Source organism: Bos taurus, chromosome 6 (genome assembly GCF_002263795.3).
Source record: "Bos taurus isolate L1 Dominette 01449 registration number 42190680 breed Hereford chromosome 6, ARS-UCD2.0, whole genome shotgun sequence".
Lineage (NCBI taxonomy): Eukaryota > Metazoa > Chordata > Mammalia > Artiodactyla > Bovidae > Bos > Bos taurus.
Window position 1 is genome coordinate 92,114,458 of NC_037333.1, and position 21,099 is coordinate 92,135,556.

Consider the following 21,099-nt stretch of genomic DNA (forward strand, 5'->3'; position numbering starts at 1 on the left):
GACTTGAGTCTTGGTACAGTGTATTTCCATGGCAAAGGCCAACAATAAATGATGTCTCTCTTGCTTTGTACTGTATCATAGTAATTGAGATGTTTGTTTCAAAGGAAAATAACATAGAGGAACATTAATACTATCCCCATTCCTAAAATTCTCTCCTACCTTCTTTTTCTAACTTCACCAGTGTGATAGTTTGGACTGTCCACACCAGCAAATTCCTGACTAATCAACTTCAGAAATCTAAATGAATGATGCTCCATTTAAAAGCAAAAAGGCCCACTGGCCCTTGTAAACAGAAAATAAACTTAATTCCACGAGCTACTTAATACCTTCTTATTTTCAGGAGCAGAAGCATCAGGCTGAGAAAATGTGTAAATAGGGGCAGAGCTGAAAGCTCCCCACAAGAGTCAACTGAAGATAAATGCATTAGGGCTAGGACCTCATGTGGGTGGCAATTCCGCAATCAGTATATCTGGAACAAACACCACCAAGAAATAAGGCACTGGAGAATTTTGACACTTACATTAGTGGATGTAGCAAAGCAGGGCCCAGTCATGTGCCCATGCCTGGTTGCCAAGAAGACAAGGAAAAATTGAGTACTTCTAGATTTGCAGCAGGATGTAAGTAATGTTAGATACCAAGGCTCACTTAGGACCCAATAAGAATGTGTTCGTGCTGGGTATAATCTGTTGCCACAGTAATGCTGTATTAAAAACTACCACAGACTTAGTGGCTTAAAACAGCCATTTATTATGATCACAAGAGAATGGGTCCACTGCGTAGTTCTGCTGGGTTTAACTTGGCAGTTCACTTGGTCCTGGCTAGGCTTAGTCTGGTGACTGGCTTGTGCTGGCTAGTCAAGAATGATCTCAGCTGGGGTTATTGGCTCTATTCTATGTATTTCATCTTCCAACCAGATTCCCTGAGCAAGTTCTCATGGAAATTGCATGGGTCTAATACCCAGGCTTGGCACACTGTCAGTTCTACCACACTCAACTGGCCAAGGTCCAGATTCAAGGGATGGGGAAATTATAGTTCCTCCCATGAAGAGGTAGAATCTAAGACCAATTCTAAAACAGCCTCAATTCTCCACCTCTCCTATATCTATGATTTTTTTTTTAACTTTTAGCCACCTAGCCACCAGCTTCTTTTCTATTCTGATATTATCAGTAATTATAGGTAAACATGCATGCATGGGTCCTTTTTCACACAAATGGTTATATTTTCACACAACTTTGTACTTGATTATTTGCATTTTATGCAACTTGAAGTATATCCCATATTCATAGATGTATACATCTGTAGCATTAATTCCTAAAAGTAGAATTACTGAGTCAAAGTGTATATGCATTTTAAAAATTTGATAGTGACGAACTGCCCTCCATAAGAAATAGTACTTTTATGTACTTTCCCACCTAGAAATCTATGCAGTTGTTTTTCCAATTCCTTGCCAAAATGTCAATCATCAAACCATTTTATACTACAAATATGATTTTTTAAAAGGTATTTCAGTAAATTTTAAAATTTCAAATGTACAGAAAAGTTGCAATGACAGTAAAGTACTGCCATATCCCTTTCATCAAGATTTCCCAATTATGAATGTATTTGCTGTGTAAGCAACTTTATATGAATATCTATTGCCATTACTTGTTTTCTGAGCCACTTGAAAGCAAGTTGCTAACATGATGCACCTTCACTTCTAAATCTAGAATACAAAGACTCTCTCCTACTTATGAATGGTTGCATTGTGGCTTTATATTAGGATGTCAACACTGATAGAAAATACTATTCAGAAGTGATGGTGTGCTCTTCTCAGTTTATCACATCAGGAGGCACATGACATTGACCCACCCACTACTGTCTATGTTAACTCTGATCACCTGCTCGAGTTGGTGTCTGGTGAATTTACACAGGGAGAAGCCTGCCATTTCCTCCTTAGCAATTGAGAAGTATTTTGAGTGAAGATTTATATTAAAATTTTTTTTAACGTGAACCAGTTTCAAAATCTTTATTGAATTTGTTAAAATATTGCTTCTGTTTTATGTTTTGACTTTTGGCTGAGAAGCATGTGGGATCTTAGCTCCCAAACCAGGGATCAAACCCACACCCTCTGCATTGAAGGGCAAAGTCTTAACCATTGAGCCACCAGGAAAGTCCTTTGTGGTAAGTTTTCTAATAAGAAATGGGATCCTGGCCCAATTTCAAATATATACCCACCAGCCCTAGCCTCTATTGACAATTCCTACTTGAATCAATCAGCATTATAATGGTTGCCAAATGGTTTGGTATTTTTCACATTTCTTCTACATTTATTAGTTGATATTCAACTGTAACGGAGAAGGCAATGGCATCCCACTCCAGTACTCTTGCCTGGACAATCCCATGGATGGAGGAGCCTGGTAGGCTGCAGTCCATGGGGTTGCTAAGAGTCGGACACGACTGAGCGACTTCACTTTCACTTTTCACTTTCATGCATTGGAGAAGGAAATGGCAACCCACTCCAGTGATCTTGCCTGGAGAATCCCAGGGATGGGGGAGCCTGGTGGGCTGCCATCTATGGGGTCGCACAGAGTCGGACATGACTGAAGTGACTTAGCAGCAGCAGCAGCAGCAGCATTCAACTATAAGGGCAGGCATTTTCTTTTCTCTAATGTGTTTATATTAGTATGTGCTTATATAATTCAGTGCATTACAATCCATTACTGTCCTTTATTTTTAAAATTTAATTGAAGTATAGTTGATTTACAATATTGTGTTTCAGGTGTACAGCATAATGATTTAGCACTGCACACTACACGCCATAATAGGTCATTGCAAGATAATAGGTATAATTCCCCATGCTGTACAGTGTATTCTTGTTGCTTATCTATTATATATATATATATATATATTAGTTTGTATCTGTTAATCCCATGCACTTAATATTTCCCTCCCCACGTCCTTCTCTTTTTTTGGTAATCACAAGTTTGTTTTCTATATCTGTGAGTCTGTTTTGCACATACATATGAATTTGTAGGTGGGGTTATACAGTTTTTGCCCTTCTGACTGACTTATATCACTAAGCATAACACTGTCTAGGTTCATCCTTGCTACTGCAAGGGGCAGTATTTCAATTTTTATGGCTAAGTAATATTTTATGTCATATATACCACATCTTCTTAATCCAGTCAGATATTGATGGGCACTTGGATTGCTTCTGTGTCTTGGCTATTGTATATAGCACTGCCACAAACATTGGGGTGCATGTATCTTTTCAAATTAGTGTTTGTATTTTTTCCAGATACAGACCCAAGAGTGGAATTGCTGGATCGTATGGCTGTTATAGTTTTAGCTTTTTAAGGAATCTCCATGCTGTTTTTCGTTGTGGCTGCACTAATTCACATTCCCATGAACAGTGCAAGATGGTTCCTTTCTCCACATTCTCACCAGCATTTGTTGTTTCCGGACTTTTTGATGATAGCTGTTCTGACAGTTATGAGGCAATACCTCCTTGTGGTTTTGACTTGCATTTTTCTAATAGTGCTATTGAACATCTTTTCCTGTGCCTGTTAGCCATCTGTATGTCTTCTGAAGAGACATTTCTCAGAAGGTCTCTGTCCATTTTTAAAAATTGCGTGTTTTTTTTTTTTTGTGGTTGTTATTGAGCTGTTTGTCTATTATTTCCTTTGTGCAAAAACTTTTAAGTTTAGTTAGATCTCATTTGTATATTTTTGCTTTTATCTCTTTTCCCTTAGGCTGATTCAAGTAAATATTGTTAATGATTTATGTCAGAGTGTTCCATCTATTTTCCCCCAGGAGTTTTATGGCATTTGGTCTTTAAGACCATTTTGAGTATATCTTTCTTTGCATATGGTGTGAGGGAATGTTCTAATCTCATTGTTTTATGTGTGGCTGTCCGGTTTTCCCAGCACCTTAAAAGTGACTGTTTTTCTCCATTGTATAGTCTTGTCTCCTTGGTCATAGGTTGATTGACCATAGGTGTGTGGGTTTATCTCTGGCTCTCTATTCTGTTCCATTGATCTGTGTGTCTATTCTGGTGCCAATATCACACTGCTTTTATTACAGTGCAGTATACTCTGACGTTTGGGAGGATTATACCTTCAACTTTGGACACTTTGCTCAGGATTTCTTTGCCAATTTGGGGTCTTTTGTAGTTCAGTATTTTTCACAGAACTAGGACAAATACATTTAAAATTTGTTTGGAATACAAAAGACCCCCAAATAGGCAAAAGAATCTTGAAGAAGAACAGAGCTAGAAGTAGCATGCTCCCTAACTTCAGGCTCTATCACCAAGCTCTGGTCATCAAAACAATATGGTACTGGAAAAAAACAGACACATAGATCAGTGAAACAACAGACACCCTAGAAATAAATCCACACACTTATGGTCACTTTACCTACAAAAGAATGCAAGAATATGCGATGGGGAAAAGATAGTTTCTTCACTAAGTATTGAGGAGAAAACTAGGCAGCTACATGTAAAAGAATGAAATTAGAACATTTTCTCACATCATATACAAAAATATTCCACACAAGTTAAAGACCTAAATATAAGACTGGAAACCATAAAACTCATGAAGAAAACATAGGTAGGGATTTGTTGTTGTTCAGTCACTTTGTCATGTCCAACTCTTTGTGACCCCGTGGACTGTAACATTCCAGGCTTCCCTGTTCTTCACCATCTTGTGGAGCTTGCTGAAACTTGTGTCCATTGAGTTGGTGATACCATCTAACCATCTCATCCTCTGTCATCCCCTTCTCCTCCTGTCTTCAGTATTTCCCAGCATCAGGTTTTTTTTTTTCCAATGAGTCAGCTCTTCTCATCAGGTGGCCAAAGTATTGGAACTTCAGCTTCAGTCCTTCCAATGAATATTCAGGACTGATTTCCCTTAGGATTGACTGGTTTGATCTCCTTGCTGTCCAAGGGACTCTGAAGAGTCTTCTCCAACACCACAGTTCAAAAGCATTAATTCTTCAGTGCTCAGCCTTCTTTATGATTCAACTCTCACATCCATATGTGACTACTGGAAAAACCATAGCTTTGACAATATGGACCTTTGTTGGTAAAGTAATGTCTCTACGTTTTAATATGCTGTCTAGCTTTTTGACATAAATTGTAGTAATATCTTTTTTTTGGATCTTTCTCCAAAGAGAAAACAAAAATAAAAAAACAAATTTGACCTAATTATACTTAAAATCTTTTACACAGCAAAGGAAACCATTAACAAAATGAAAAGACAACCAATGGACTAGGAGAGAATATTTTCAAATGATATTACTGATAAGGGGTTAATATCCAAAATATATAAAAAGCTCATATAGTTCAATTTCAAAAAAGTAAACAACACAATTTAAAATGGGCAAAACACCTGAACAGACATTTTTCCAAAGAAGGCACACAGATGACCAATAGACACATGAAAATATGCTCAACATTGCTAATTATCAGAGAAATGCAAACCAACGCCACATGAGATATTACTTCACATCTGTCAAAATGGCTATCATGAAAAAGACCACAAAAGACAAACATTGGCAAGGATGTGGATAAATGGGATCCCTTGTACACTGTCTAGACAACATATTAAAAAGCAGAGACATTACTTTGCTGACTAAGGTCCACCTAGTAAAAGCTATGGTTTTTCAAGTAGTCATGTGTAGATGTGAGAGTTGGACTATAAAAGCTGAGCACCAAAGAATTGATGCTTTCAAACTGTGATGTTGGAGGAGACTTTTGAGAGTCCCTTGGACTGCAAGGAGATCCAACCAGTCCATCCTAAAGGAAATCAGTCTTGAGTATTCATTGGAAGGACTGATGCTGAAGCTGAAACTCCAATACTTTGGACACCTGATGTGAAGAACTGACTCATTGGGAAAGACCCTGATGCTGGTAAAGATTGAAGGCAGGAGGAGAAGGGAATGACAGAGGATGAGATGGTTGGATGGCATCACCGACTCAATGGACATGAGTTTGAGTAACTCCGGGAGTTGGTGGTGGACAGGGAGGCCTTGCATTCTGCAGTCCATGGGGTCTCAAAGAGTCAGACATGACTGAGCTACTGAACTAAACTGTACACTGTTGGTGGGAATGTAAATTGGTGTAGCCACTGTGGAAAACAGCATGGGGTTTCCTCAAAAATGAAAAAGAGAACTACCATCTGACCCAGTAATTCCACTTCTGGGTATATATCCAAAGAAAATGAAAACACTTATTCAAAAAGATACACACACACACACACACACACACACATATATACACATACACAATGGAATACTTCTCATCCAAAAATAAAAAAATAAAAATTTGTAGTTTGCAACAACATGGGTGGATCTGGAGGGTATTATGTTTAGTGAAATAAGTCAGACAGAGAAAGACAAATACCATATGTTATCACTTACAGGTGGAATCTTCAACCAACCAACCAAAGACCTGAGTTCATGGAAACAGAGCAAACTGGTGGTTGCCAGAGTGGAGGTGGGGGTGAGTGAAATGGGTGAAAGGGGCCAAGAAGTACACATTTCCAGTTCTAGTTAGTAAGTCATGGAGATGTAATTTATAGCCTGATGATTATAGTTGATAATACTATATTGCTTGTTTGAAAGTAGCTAGTAAAGTGGATCAGAGAAGGCAATGACAACCCACTCCAGTACTCTTGCCTGGAAAATCCCATGGGCAGAGGAGCCTGGTGGGCTGCAGTCCATGGCGTCGAGAAGAGTTGGACACGACTGAGTGACTTCACTTTCAGTTTTTACTTTCATGCACTGGAGAAGGAAATGGCAACCCACTCTAGTGTTCTTGCCTGGAGAATCCCAGGGACAGGGGAGCCTGGAGGGCTGCCGTCTATGGGGTCGCACAGAGTCAGACAAGACTGAAGCGACTTAGCAGCAGTAGCAGCAGCAGCAGCAGCAGTAAAGTGGATCTTGAAGGTTCTCATCACAAGAAAAGAATTCTTTGTACCAATGTATAGTGACAGATGTTAGCTGGATTATTGTGGTGATCATTTTGCAATATACACAAACATCGAATCATTGCCTTGTACACCTGAAACTAATTATAATGTTATTTTGATTGTATCTAAAAAGAAAATCTATGGTGTGGCTTTTGGAATCATAGCTGGAAGCTTGCCCTAGAATCTGTGTCAAATGATTTATAGAGCTGATGAGAGAAAACTCTTCAGTCCCTGCCTACTTTTCAAGCTCGAGTAGGCTCAATTGTCTGTGCCTCACTCTGAGTGGATACACATGGTTATTGGACTGAGATGCAACTTTCACTACAGCAACATTTTAGAGTTTCAAAAGTGAAAAGGAAAAGAAAGTGTTTCTTTCATCACTAATACTGATGACCATATAGGAGTTTGAAGGAGGGACCTATGAATAGAACCACTCTTCTTCACCTGACTTCAGAACAGATTGGGACATAGAAAGGTTGATGTAGAGATTCCTTTTTTTTTTAATCTTTTTTTTTAAGCTGATAAAGCTGTTGGGAGAAATGCAGTTTAGCTTTTTGGTCAAAAAGACTTGCAAATATTGCACCCAAAGTTACATTTACCCACTCAGCATAGGCTAAGCTGGATTCTGGCAGGTTTCCCTAACAAGGTCCAGCCCCTGAAAAGCTTATGGTATAGAGAAGCAGAACAAATGAGAGCACATACCTTTCTCAGAGACAGACAGACCAGAGAAAGAAGGTGCTAAGGCATCTCCCATATCCTTCCCCTAAACTCCTCTATCACCAGTGCGCAATCTCCATCCTCCCAGTTTTCAGATGGAGCAACTTCCATTTTGGGTGAGTGTTCCCTCCACCTTCCAATGTGTATGTCTCAAAATTTGCCTTCAGTCATCTCATCCATCTAATATTCATTTCTTTTCAAGAGTTCTTAGGTTTTTCCCCCTTCTGGTGTATCTTTCTGGAAATGAAAACAATAGCCTAAAATATTTCAATTTTATAAAAATAAGTTAATTTTTAATCTTGATCAACGATAGGTATAGTGGGTGTAGTCCTATGTCACCCAGGAGTACTTCAGGAGTGAAGTACTTTTCACCCACTACTGAGAATGTTCAGCTGTCAGTCTTGAAGTCTTGCCTGAAGAGAAGCAGTTTCTCTGACAGCACAGTCTCCCTAGAACAGTCCACATTCAATGACCGATTATCCTACTCATTAATGCCTTTGCCTCTTTGATCCAACTCAGAACCACAGCAAGGGATCCTCTCTGCTTCAGAGATTCCTGAGAACACTGGTGAGGCCTTTCGAAACTATGAAAGTGAAAAGTGAAAGTGTTAGTCACTCAGCCATGTCTGACTCTCTTGTGACCCCAGGGACTGTAGCCCTGCCAGGCTCCTCTGTCCATGGAATTCTCCAGGCAAGAACACTGGAGTGGATAGCCATTCCCTTCTCCAGTGGATCTTCCTCATCCAGGAATCACACCCAGGTCTCCTACATTGCAGACAGAATCTTTACTGTCTGAGACATCAGGGAAGCTATATAACCAAGGGTGGTCCAAATTCCCCTTATGCCGATTCCTTCTTTCTATCCACCCCTTCCCCATGTGTTTAGTTTAAGAGCAACACTTAATAAACTTCCTGTATGCTGTTATTTGTATCATAATAATAGCATATTATGTCCCTGGGGACCCAGCTGTTGCAAGTTGGGTCCCCAGGAATGATCCAAGAAAGTCAGTGCTAAGAAACATTGTCACCAGCCAGCTGGCCATGAGGACCCTGTGGTGAGATGAACACTGTCCCCCAATTCATCTTCATTCAGAACCTCAGGAGGTGATCTTATTTGGAAACAGTACTTGCAGGTATAATTTTAGTTAAGGGTTGAGATGAGATTATGGTAGATTAGGGTGGGCTGTAAATCCAATGACAAAGAGGACACAGAGAAGGCCATATGAAGATAGAATCAGAGAGTGGAGTGATGCTACCACAAGCCAAAAACATCTGGAGCCATCAGAAACTCAGAGGCAAGGAAGGATTCTTCCCAGGAGCCTTCAGAGGGAATATAACCCTGATGACATACTGCTTTTGGACAGATCTAGCCTCCATAATTATGACAAAATAAAATGTTTGTTGTTTTAAGCCGCCCTGTTTGCAGTTACAACAGTTCTAAAAACTAGTACAGACTCCATCACTGGTGATAGGCAGTGTACTGATAACGCCTGGCGCAAGGCTGAATTATTCAAAGGCTGAAATTGTTAAAAAGTTCACTGATGGTGAAATGGAAGGAAATGAACTAGTGGGTGCCCTGGATCAGGCATTTGAGAAATATGGGGAAATACTAACCACATATTGCTAAACACAATTAGTATTTTGGGAAAATAACCAAAAGTTGAGTGTTTAATCCATAATCAGATACTATAAAGAGGACTTCTGGCTTTCACACTTAGCTTTTGAAGAGGCTCTTTTCTCTTTCACCAGCACTGTGTGCTTAGTTGCTCAGTCATGTCCAACTCTTTGTGACCCCATGGACTGTAGCCCACCAGGCTCCTCTGTCCATGGGGATTCTCCAGCAAAAATACTGGAGTGGGCTGCCATGCCCTCCTCTGGGGGATCTTCCAAACTCAGGGATCAAACCCACGTCTCTCATATTGCAGGCAGATTCTTTACCGTCTGAATCACCCCCAGAAGGCAGAGCAAATGGAGGACCAGGCCCTGGACTTAATCATAAAGGTAGCAGAGCTCCAAAGAAGGTTCAGTTCTCAGCTAGGCAAGTATGGAAGACCAAGGTCAAGGTTCTGGTTGGGACAGAATGGGGTCACTTTCAAATTCCTGGATCCCTGGGAACCCATGATCCGCAGAACATTTCCAGTCTTCCCTGTGCTCTGTTGCCCAGTCGTGTCCGACTCCCTGTGATCTGTGGACCATAGCCTGCCAGGCTCCTCTGTCCATGGGATTCTCCAGACAAGAATACTAGAGTGGGCTGCCATTTCCCTCTCCAGGGGCAGTCTTCCCTATTAAAGATTAATTAATGGGGTTCATGATGATGCAGAACCCCAACCCCCTGCCAGACCTACACTCAGTCAATTAGATTTCAGTCACAGTATAACCCAGCTGGGGAGTGCTAGGCTGATTAGGGAGAAAGGGAACTCTACCCCAAAGGAAGTTTCTTGGGCCAGAAGGATGCCATGGGGAATTCACATAAGCCTCAATGGGAGAATCATAACCTAGTCTACTAGGGTTCTGGACAAGGTTATTTGCAGCAGAGAATTACTGTTTGAAAAACAGCTTCTGGCTCACTATTGGGCCTCGCTGTAGACAGAGCATCTAACATGGTATATCAAGTGACGATGCAGCCAACATTGCCCTTCATAAACTGGGTTAAACCAGAACCCACAAATTCTTTGGATTGGATGGATGGAATGGTACAACTAGGATTGAGTATGAATGCGGCTGGAGGACAGACAGCAAAATAGACAGCCAGACCTCCAGGTCATTCATTACTATTGCACTTGTGTCGTTCCCTCGGGTCATACCCTAGGTAGCATCAGGGTCCCTTATGACCAGATAAAGATGTCAGTCCTTTGAAGAGTTTCAGCCAGCCTAAACTGCTTCACAGGATGGCATGGTGGAGACACTGTCTACCAAAGCACTGAGTATGAGCTAATGAGGAAGGCATCAGCATCACTAAAAAGTTCGGTGGTGGCTGCCCCAGCCAGAGTTGACAGTAGGAGATGCCACTCTAAGACTGGCGCTACTGGGAGCAAAGAGCAGGATCAGATTTTGAAACAGTAGAGGCAGGCAATAGTGCATAAGCATCAGAAACCTAGGGGACACAATCACTGTCATCAGCAGATGGTCAGAGTGGCAGCCAGAGGGTTACAGTCTGGCTCAAAGGGATCTGGGGTCATGAGGACATGACCCGAGGACATGAAGTGCATGAAGGACACCCTGAAGAATGTGACATAGCCCACTATATATGGATGAAGTCAGACATTAGAGAAAACGCCTATCAGAGAAAATGGAGAGAGAGCTGGATGAAGCTGAGAGAGCCAGTAGGCTACATTGCATGTCTAATCTCCTGTGGAAAGAAGTAAGGTTGAGTGGAAGCTTCTTAAACTGAGTGCAACTCTAAGGAAAGTTTGGCAAGGCTACTGAAGAGTCCTTGAGCTACTGTACCTCCCTGCTTATCCTGCCAGAACATCCAGTGTGAGGAAGACCAAGGGTTATTTGTCCCAGATAGTGGGGACAAGATGGTAGCTCCATCACTGACTTGGCTTTGAGGGGATTTTAATCCCATGAGTATATATTTCAAGAGGAAACTAACTTGGTTGTGGAATTCATTAGACAGTGGGATTGCTTTTAATCATCAACTGGCATCTCTTTAAATCTAGGGCTTGCTTGGTATTTAATCAGGCAATAACAAAATGTTGATAAGAATCACAACCCACATTGCTTTTTCATATTACACAACTTGAGACATTAAAGTGATTCCAGATAAATTAACTTTGAGCACCACTCTGCTTTTGGATGAACTCTATTAATCAAGTATATTTTATAATTATTGTTCATTTACTCATCAAGCCCTAAGGGTAAGTTAAAGATTTTAATCTTCTGGAAAATGCATGCCAAAGTATGAAATCAAGAAGGCTGTGATAAAAGGCAAAGGATATCTAAAATGATGGGGCTACCACAACTGACCAGTTCATAAATAATATCTGTGTAATTTTACAGGCTGGTTGCCAATAATTATGTCAGCTACTCTTGTTAAGGAAGTATCCCATTCCAAGATATTAAAAGTTAGACCTTACTACAGAAAATTCAATAATTTCATCATGAATTTACAAGGTTTTAATAAAAACTTATTAATCAAATTGTATAGACTTGGAATATCTTTGAAAGGATACTCTCTGTTGGGGGGGTCATGGCAGTCAAGCTTATGATGGAGATTAATAGTGTTCATTCTTGTGTTAGAATTTGCTTATTATGTCAATGTACTAATTGAAAAATTATGATCCAAATCAAAACTATGATCCAAAAAAAAATCATAGTTGGTATAATGATCAATTTAAAATCACATAATAGTTTGATACTGGGATATACTTAAGGTAGGAAGTATTGGATTTACATATAAACATTTACATACTTGGAGTTCTATTTTGTTGAAACCTTGATCCATCTCTAGGAGATCTTTTGTAGGATAACAATCTAACCATAGTCAATGTGGAATGACCCAGGTTTGGGGAAATATGTCAAAGTACCACAAATGCAAGTGAAAAGTGAAAGTCGCTCAGTCGTGTCCAGTTCTTCGCGACCCCATGGACTAAACAGTCCATGGACTTCTCCGGGCCAGAATACTGGAGTGGTAGCCTATTCCTTCTCCAGTGGATCTTCCCAACCCAGAAATATGAACTGGGGTCTCCTGCTTTGCAGGTAGATTCTTTAACGACTGAGCTATGAGGGAAGCCCAATGCCACAAGACCACACCACAGCAGTCCCATGAGGCCATACCATGAGTCCTAGGTACTGGGGAAAGACATTTCCATGTTAATTCTGGGGTGAGGGATGAGATGTATTTTTAGACTAGGGGAAGTAAGGAGGCTTGGAGTACTTCTGCGGGTGGAGGTGAGATCCATGTGGAGACAGACAAGAGTGCTGGGAATGCACAAATATCCTCTTGGTGTCAAAAATGGCATTGTGGAAACACCTCTTCCTGAGCAGCTGGGACGCAGGGCAGCAGCCTCTACCATGGGGCCCCAGATTCAAGGGCCTTGGTCTGAATTCTGATCCTGCTACTGAGTAGCAAGACTGGCATTTTTGACATGTAATTGTTGCTTTGCCTTCCTGAGTTTGGGAGGAAGACGGTCATGGGGGTCACCAAGAGACAGCTGGATCGGTAACAGAAAAGCAGCAGCTTGCAATGGCCAGGTGAGGAGAAAAACTTGAGATAATTATTCCAGGGACATGTGAGATAGTACATCTGCAAATAGCTAGAAATCAGTGTCCTCTTCCCTGCAATATTTGGCAAAAACAAACAAAACCAAAACAAACCTGTGGGGGATAGGCCAATAACTTGGCCTTTATGGAGAGTGTAACATAGCTACAAGCTAGGGACCTTGATGGTGTACCCTGTACAAGCCCCAATATCAGTAACTTCATAGACTAGCAGGGAAAGATTCCTCCAAAATGATCTCTGATGATCACTTAGTTCAGGAGCCTCACAATTGAGATCTCATTCTGGGCAGCCCAAAGCAAGATGTTTTAGCCTCCTGTGTCTGGTGTCTCCAACCCCATAGAGGAAACAACCCCATCAGGGCTAGATGAGCCATATCCTCCCATTGGTGCCTGCATCTCTGACCTTTGAATAAGGCTCTAAGTTCCTGATTGGCAACGTACCAGAAGAGTTATTTATTACACTCTTATCAACCGAGGAAAAATGATGCCTGTTACTTAAGGGATGCCAAGATTCTCTGAGCAGGCAAATTTGTCAGACAATTTTCATGAGGACGTTTTTAGAGCAAGAGCTAAGGGATACAGTGAGCAACCTCTTCCATATTCCTGGAGCAAAGACAGTGAGGGATTTCATTAGCCTGGGTTTGTTTTTTCTTTCTTTCTTTTTTTTTTTTAAATAGCATCCCTTGATGAAAGCTGAAGGCGTGACACCAAAATATAACACAGCAAACGTGATTGTGTGAGAGGCCAAGAAAATATCGTCCAAGTACATGAGGGTTCTTTTCAATCTGAGGCTGGAATGTAGAATAACAAGAATTGGATGTGCTGCATAACCACTAATCAGTTCTTCACAAATACCACTTTTCTCAATTAGTCTTTTGGAAAGCGGCAGCAGGTAAGTTGAAATTAATCTCTATTAAGTGTGCAGAGGAGAATTGTTTTGCTTGTTCAAAGTTTATCCAGTCCTTCAAAGAATCAAATGAGCATGGGGTATAGTTAATACCCAACATCGTAGTAACTAAGCAGATTAACTGAAGCCTCTGATCCAGATGAATTCCCATCTCTCTTTTGTTTGGGATAGACTTGGAGGTCCACACAGGCTAAGGCAAAGTTTTTAATGTCCCAAGTTTACTGAATAATCTGTTATAAGCTGGAAAGAACTTCCTATACATTTAGACCTTCAGGCTAAAGGCTCATTTTACCCAGTTCTAGACACACACGTCTGGCAGTTTCTTTTAATTCCTGAAAGCCTGCTTGGTTTCAGGGACTATATCTGCCCTTGGGTATCTGGTTATTTCTGACCAAAGGAACAGAAATCTTTCCCTATTATGATCCTGAGTGAATTCCTGAAATAGAGCTGGTGATTCCATGTGAGTGAGTGTTAGTTGCTCAGTTGTGTCTGACTCTTTGGGACCCCATGAACTGTAGCCTGCCAGGCTCCTCTGTCCAGGGGATTTTCCAGGCAAGAATCCTGGAGTCGGTTGCCAATTCCTTCTCTGGGGATATTCCGGACCCAGGGATCAAACCCCGGGTCTCCCTCATTGCAGGCAAATTCTTTACTGTCTGAGCCACCAGGGAAGCCAGGAAAGAGCTAGCTCCGCCCATGAGGATCCCCTGTGCCATGAAAGTCTAGGAATGAAGAATGAGAGAGGATAGTATCTATAGGTTCAGCTAAAGAGTTTAGATGACAGAGGATATTTAGCACATTTGGTCTCAGCTCCTTACCTTCAACAGAGATGTTGAATATCCCATTTAGCTAGTTTCTCTTTTGGCAAAGTAGGCTTTTTATGCCTGGCGGAGTTTATCTACTAAACAGATTAACAACTTCACAAGAGATTGTTTTCTATTTATATGGAATTATCCATCAGAAAGCTAACTCTAAAAGCTACTGTATAAAAACCTGATCTAACCCTGGTTACTAAGACAGACTGCTTAGAAATCCACATGAAGACAAGTATGCATCCAAATTAAAACAGTGCATTTTAAGATCCCTTTCAGATGACTCATTTCACCAGCTCAGTTGATGATAAAACAATGAGGTCTGGATCCAAAGTCAATGTCCCTCTATGGGGACGATGTACTTGGACTCTGAGGGAGGTATGGATTTTAGATGGGCCCACGGGGCATCTGGTCCCATCACTTCATGGCAAATAGAAGAGGAAAAAGTGGAAGCAGTGACAGATTTTCTTTCCATGGGCTCCAAAATCACTGCGGACGGTGACTGCTGCCAGTCACTGCCTGAAATTAAAAGACATTTACTCCTTGGAAGGAAAGCTATGACAAACCTAGACAGTGTATTAAAAAGCAAAGATATCTATCTCTTTGCTGACAAAGGTCTGTATAGTCAAAGCTATGGTCTTTCCAGTAGTCATGTACAGATGTGAGAGTTGGACCATAAAGAAGGCTGAGCGTCGAAGAACTGATGCTTTCAAACTGTGGTGCTGGAGAAGGCTCTTGACAGTCCCTTGGACAGCAAGGAGATTAAACCAGTCAATCCTAAGAGAAATCAACCCTGAATATTCATTGGAAGGACTGATGATGAAGCTGAACTTCCAATACTTTGGCTACCTCATGCAAAGAGTTGACTTATTGGGAAAGACGCTGTTGCTGGGAAGGATTGAGGGCGGGAGGAGAAGGGGGTGACAGAGGATGGGATGGTTAGATAGCATCACCGATTCCACGGACATGAGTTTGGGCAAACTCCAGGAGATAGTGAAGGACAGGGCAGCCTGGCATGCTGCAGTCCATGGAGTTGCAAAGAGTTGAACACAGCTTAGTGACTGAACAACAACAACACAGGGCAATACCAGCAGTAATTCTCTAAGTCATAAGGCTTATAAGATGTGGGGAGGTGGGGTCAGGAGTATCTCTTCAATTCTGGCTAGCACTGTAGACGGGGAGCACGTAACAAGCCCAAGAGTTAACTGCTGGGACAGACCAGCTGGGACCAGGCTCAGTGCTTCGACCAGGAGATGGCAGTGTCTAACCACACAGCAGAGCTCACAGAGCCGTGAGACACCTTGGCTGGATGGAGCCGCAACTGGGTAGCTTCTGAGAGGGCTTCCTGGGAAGAAATGATCAGCATGTGACTGATTCATGCAGTCTTAGGACATCTGGGGTCCCACAACTATGGGTAAAGATACATAGTTCTTGGGAGGAGAAGGGCCGCTTTAAGCTAATCGGCCCAATCAGAGGCTGACTAACAGAGGACCCCAAGAAGGAGAGGAGAGGCTGAAAGGCCAAAGCAGAGCAAACATAAACCAGAGAAGAGGAAAGAGTTGGACTAACAGGTGTAGGTCTCAGAAGAGTACGAATCCCAGGGAGGCCAGAGGAAAGACCGGTTCTGTCAACGGCAACGTGGAGGGGACCGCATTTCAAAACACCAGCATACATGGCTCTGTTGAGCTCCCCTTTCACTCCAATCCCAAAGAAGGGCAATGCCAAAGAATGTTCAAACTACCATACAGTTGCACTCATTTCACATGTTAGTAAGATTATGCTCAAAATCTGTCAACCTAGGCTTCAGCAGTATGTGAACTGAGAACTTGCAGATACATAAACTGGGTTTAGAAAAGGCAGAGGAACCAGAGATCAAATTGCCAACATCCACTGGATCATAGAAAAAGCAAGGGAATTCCAGAAAAACATCTATGTCTACTTGATTGACTACACTAAAACCTTTGACTGTGTGGATCACAACAAACTGTGGAAAATTCTCAAAGAGATGGGAATACCAGACCACCTTACCTGCATCCTGAGAAACCTGTATGCAGGTCAAGAAGCAACAGTTAGAACTGGACTTGGACAATGGACTGCTTCCAAAGTGAGAAAGTACAACAAGGCTGTACATTGTCACCCTGCTTATTTAACTTATATGCAGAGTATATCATGTGAAATGCCAGGCTGGATGAAGCACAAACTAGAATCAAGACTACCAGGAGAAATATCGATAACCTCAGATACTCAGATGACAGCACCCTTATGGCAGAAAGTGAAGAGGAACTAAAGACCCTCTTGATGAGGGTGAAAGAGGAGTTAAAAAGCTGGCTTCAAACTCTACATTCAAAAAATGAAGATCATGGCATCTGGTCCCATCGCTTCATGGCAAATAGAAGGGGAAAAAGTGGAAACAGTGAAAAATTTTCTTTTCTTGGGCTCCAAAATCACTGCAGATGGTGACTGCAGCCATGAAATTAAAAGATGCTTGCTCTTTGGAAAGAAAGCTGTGACAAATCTAGATAGCATATTAAAAAGCAGAGATATTGCTTTACCAACAAAGGTCTGTATAGTCAAAGCTATGGTTTTTCCAGTAGTCGTGTACAGATGTGAGAGTTGGACCATAAAGAAGCCTGAGCACTGAAGAACTGATGCTTTTGAACTGTGGTGTTGGATAACACTCTTGAGAGTCCCTTGCACAGTAAGGAGATCAAACCTGTCAATCCTAAAGGAAATCAATCCTAAACATTCATTGAAAGGACTGATGCTGAAGCTCCATACTTTGACCACCCTATGTGAAGAGCCAACTCATTGGAAAATACCCTGATGCTGGGAAAGATTGAGGGCAGGAGGAGAAGGGGAGTGACAAAGAACAAGATGGTTGGATGGCATTGCCAACTCAATGGACATGAATTTGAGCAAGCTCTGGGAGAGAGTAAAGGACAGGGGAGCCTAGCATGCTGCAGTCCATGGGTCATAAAGACTCAGACACAACTTAGCAACTGAAGAACAATAATAACTCTTGCAAAATAGATTATGCCCCAAACATATACTGAATGAGCATAGCTGGAAACAGGTGGGTAAGACATAGACTGTCCCTACCCTCTTGGATCTCTGCTTTCTGGTTAAGGCATGTGACCTCTTTTACTTGCCTTGGGAGGGGTATTCCTTACTGTAGTTCAGCAATCTTTTCTGTATGGATCCCTCTTCTTTGGAGGTGCTGCTTGCCAAAAGCATGATGGTCCCTGGCTTATATGCACTGCTTTGGGGGTCTACTAAAATGGAAATGGTGGTGATGGGGGGGGAGGACTTTTATGAGATAAGAGATATTATGTTCCACAGAAAGAAAACAACCTACTATACCATAGCAACTTTGGTTCTAAAATATAAACCCAGTAAACTTTTAGGTGATTCGCTTAGAAACTAAACTAAGAAAATAACTTTCTTAGAAACTAAACTATCTAAGAAATAAGTCTAAGAAAATAACTTAGAATGGTGGTTTATAATTATGAAACAGTGGTTTTAAAATACTTATTAAATATGCTTTTACTTATTAAAAACTAATACTTAATGGCCTTGGGTGCTGATTATTTCCTGGTGGCTCAGACAGTAAAGAATCTGCCTGCAGTACAGGAGACCTGGGTTTGATCCTTGGGTTGGGAAGATACCCTGGAGAAGAGAATGGCTACCTACTCCAGTGTTCTTGCCTGGAGAATTCCATGGACAGAGGGGCCTGGCAGGCTGTAGTCCTTGGGAGCCGCAAAGAGTTGGACATGACTGAGTGGCTCATACTTTCACTTTCATTTCTTATTAATATAATATCAATATATATATTTTTAGTATTTATTTATTTGGCTGCACTGGATCTTGGTGATGGCACATAGAATGTTCGATCTTTGTTGTGGTATGTGGATCTCAAGTTGCGGCATGTGAAGTCTAGTTCCCTGTTCAGTTCAGTTCAGTCACTCAGTCATGTCTGACTCTTTGTGACCCCATGAATTGCAGCACACCAGGCCTCCCTGTCCATCACCAACTCCCGGAGTTCACTCAGACTCATGTCCATCGAGTCGGTGATGCCATCCAGCCATCTCATCCCCTGTCGTCCCCTTCTCCTCCTGCCCCCAATCTCTCCCAGCATCAGAGTCTTTTCCAATGAGTCAATTCTTTGCATGAGGTGGCCAAAGTACTGGAGTTTCAGCTTCAGCATCAGTCCTTCCAATGAACACCCAGGACTAATCTCCTTTAGGATGGACTGGTTGGATCTCCTTGCAGTCCAAGGGACTCTCAAGAGTCTTCTCCAACACCACAGTTCAAAAGCATCAATTCTTCGGCACTCAGCTGTCTTCACACTCCAACTCTCACATCCATAAATGACCACTGGAAAAACCATAGCCTTGACTAGATGGACCTTTGTTGCCAAAGTAATGTCTCTACTTTTCAATATGCTATCTAGGTTGGTCATAACTTTCCTTCCAAGGAGTAAGCATCTTTTAATTTCATGGCTGCAATCACCATCTGCAGTGATTTTGGAGCCCCCCAAAATAAAGTCTGACATTGTTTCCACTGTTTCCCCATCTATTTCCCATGAAGTGATGGGACTAGTTCCCTGACCAGGGATCAAATTCAGACCTCCTCCACTGGGAGTGCAAAGTCTTAACCACTGGACCACCAAGAAAGTCTCAATACTTATTAAAAATAGTGGTTTATACTTATAAACTGGTTTTTATTTAACTCCATTTGGTAATCAGTGACTTGCTGGCACTTGTTCTAACACTGACAACCTCATCTGGAGCATCTGAGTAGATGATTTGTCCAAAGTAAGTCATCTCTGAGAGCTGGACTTGCTGTGGGTCCCAGAACTCCTGATTCAGTCCAGTGAACTTTGTTCATACATCGTGTTACAGTCTACTTTATGCAGGCAGAAACTGTACCCATATACTCTTTCAGGTCCCATGGGTTCATACTTTAAGCTGTAGGGGTTTTGAACATTAGTAAACTGATGCTGAGGCTGAAACTCCAATACTTTGGCCACCTTATGCGAAGAGTTGACTCATTGGAAAAGACCCTGATGCTGGGAGTGATTGGGGGCAGGAGGAGAAGGGGACGACAGAGGATAAGATGGCTGGATGGCATCATTGACTTGATGGACGTGAGTCTGGGTGAGCTCCAGGAGTTGGTGATGGACAGTGAGGCCTGGCGTGCTGCGATTCATGGTGTCGCAAAGAGTCAGACACAAATGAGCGACTGAACTGAACTGAACTGAAACTCTGTGTAACATTCCTGTGTGAGAAGGTACTGGATGGTGATCAGGAAACCTAGGTGAATAAACCTGCACTGTTGTGTTGACACAGAACTGTGCTCAGGGCAATGGGACTGAAGAAACTGGTGCTCCATCTCCCAGTCCTAGCCTAGCAGTTCTTCACGGGGTGTCATTCTAGACACCCAACTGTAGACTATCAGTCATTCTTGAGGCCTCTCCAAAATACTGCAATGCCCATTGTAGGTACTGTTCTCTCTTCATGTCAAGATGGAAGACCAGATCTTGACCTTAGATACTTGTATTTCAGAGTCAGATGGTTGTCAGGCAAATGGAAAAGCCCCTAGGGGAGGATCCAGCACCAAGCAGGAAGCCAGACAATGAAGCAAAATAGTCAGCCCCCAAGGACACAAGGAAATTTTAATTGGTCGTGCAATTAGTGACTCAAGGGGTCTTTGGGGGTATCCTGGTAGTAACTTTAGAAAGCCCCATCGTCGGGCCAGATTTGAATAAAACACATCAAGGGTCTCTCGTGCTTTGCTTTCAGAATACCCTGTCCTCACATTTACCTTAACTTGCCAAGCTGTTGAACTTACTCTGATTCCTTAAGCCACTGCGGCAGCTCACATCCAGACAATGTGGCATTCCTTACATGCACCATTATGTTCTGCTTAAACAAAACAGTTTTAAACCAAAGGAATGACCTATTTTGAATATTTACAGTTTAGGCAAGTGGGCCACAGCAGTTTCCAGATGCCCATGGTACATGCTCTCAGCCACTTATGACTTCACACCTGAGGAGCTGTTTATGTCTTATTCATGCTGGCAGTGTGCTCCCCAGGCTCACACCGGACTTCTGAGGAGCTTGGCTTTTGCCAGTCCAGACCCTTTTCTATGTGCAGCTTGGAAGAGCTAAGTTGTTTTTCAGGAACAACTGAGAAGCATACCTTTGCAGAAGGGTGACAAGCTGGATCATGGACTTCGATACTGCACCTCAAGGTGGCGCTTCCTTCATCCCTATCTGATGCTTCCCTTCATACACTCCTGTTTTCCAGGTGTGGGGCAGTTTATACAGGATGTCATCCCAAATTCTTATCTCAGGTTCAGCTTTTAGGAAAACCCAAACTAAGACTCAGGCTCCAGCTTCAGGAAATTTGGATCACTCAGGAGAAAAGACAGCCTATAATTTTAAAAACTGGGTGAGGGAAAAGTACATCATGAGCTATAAACCACCGTAAAGCATC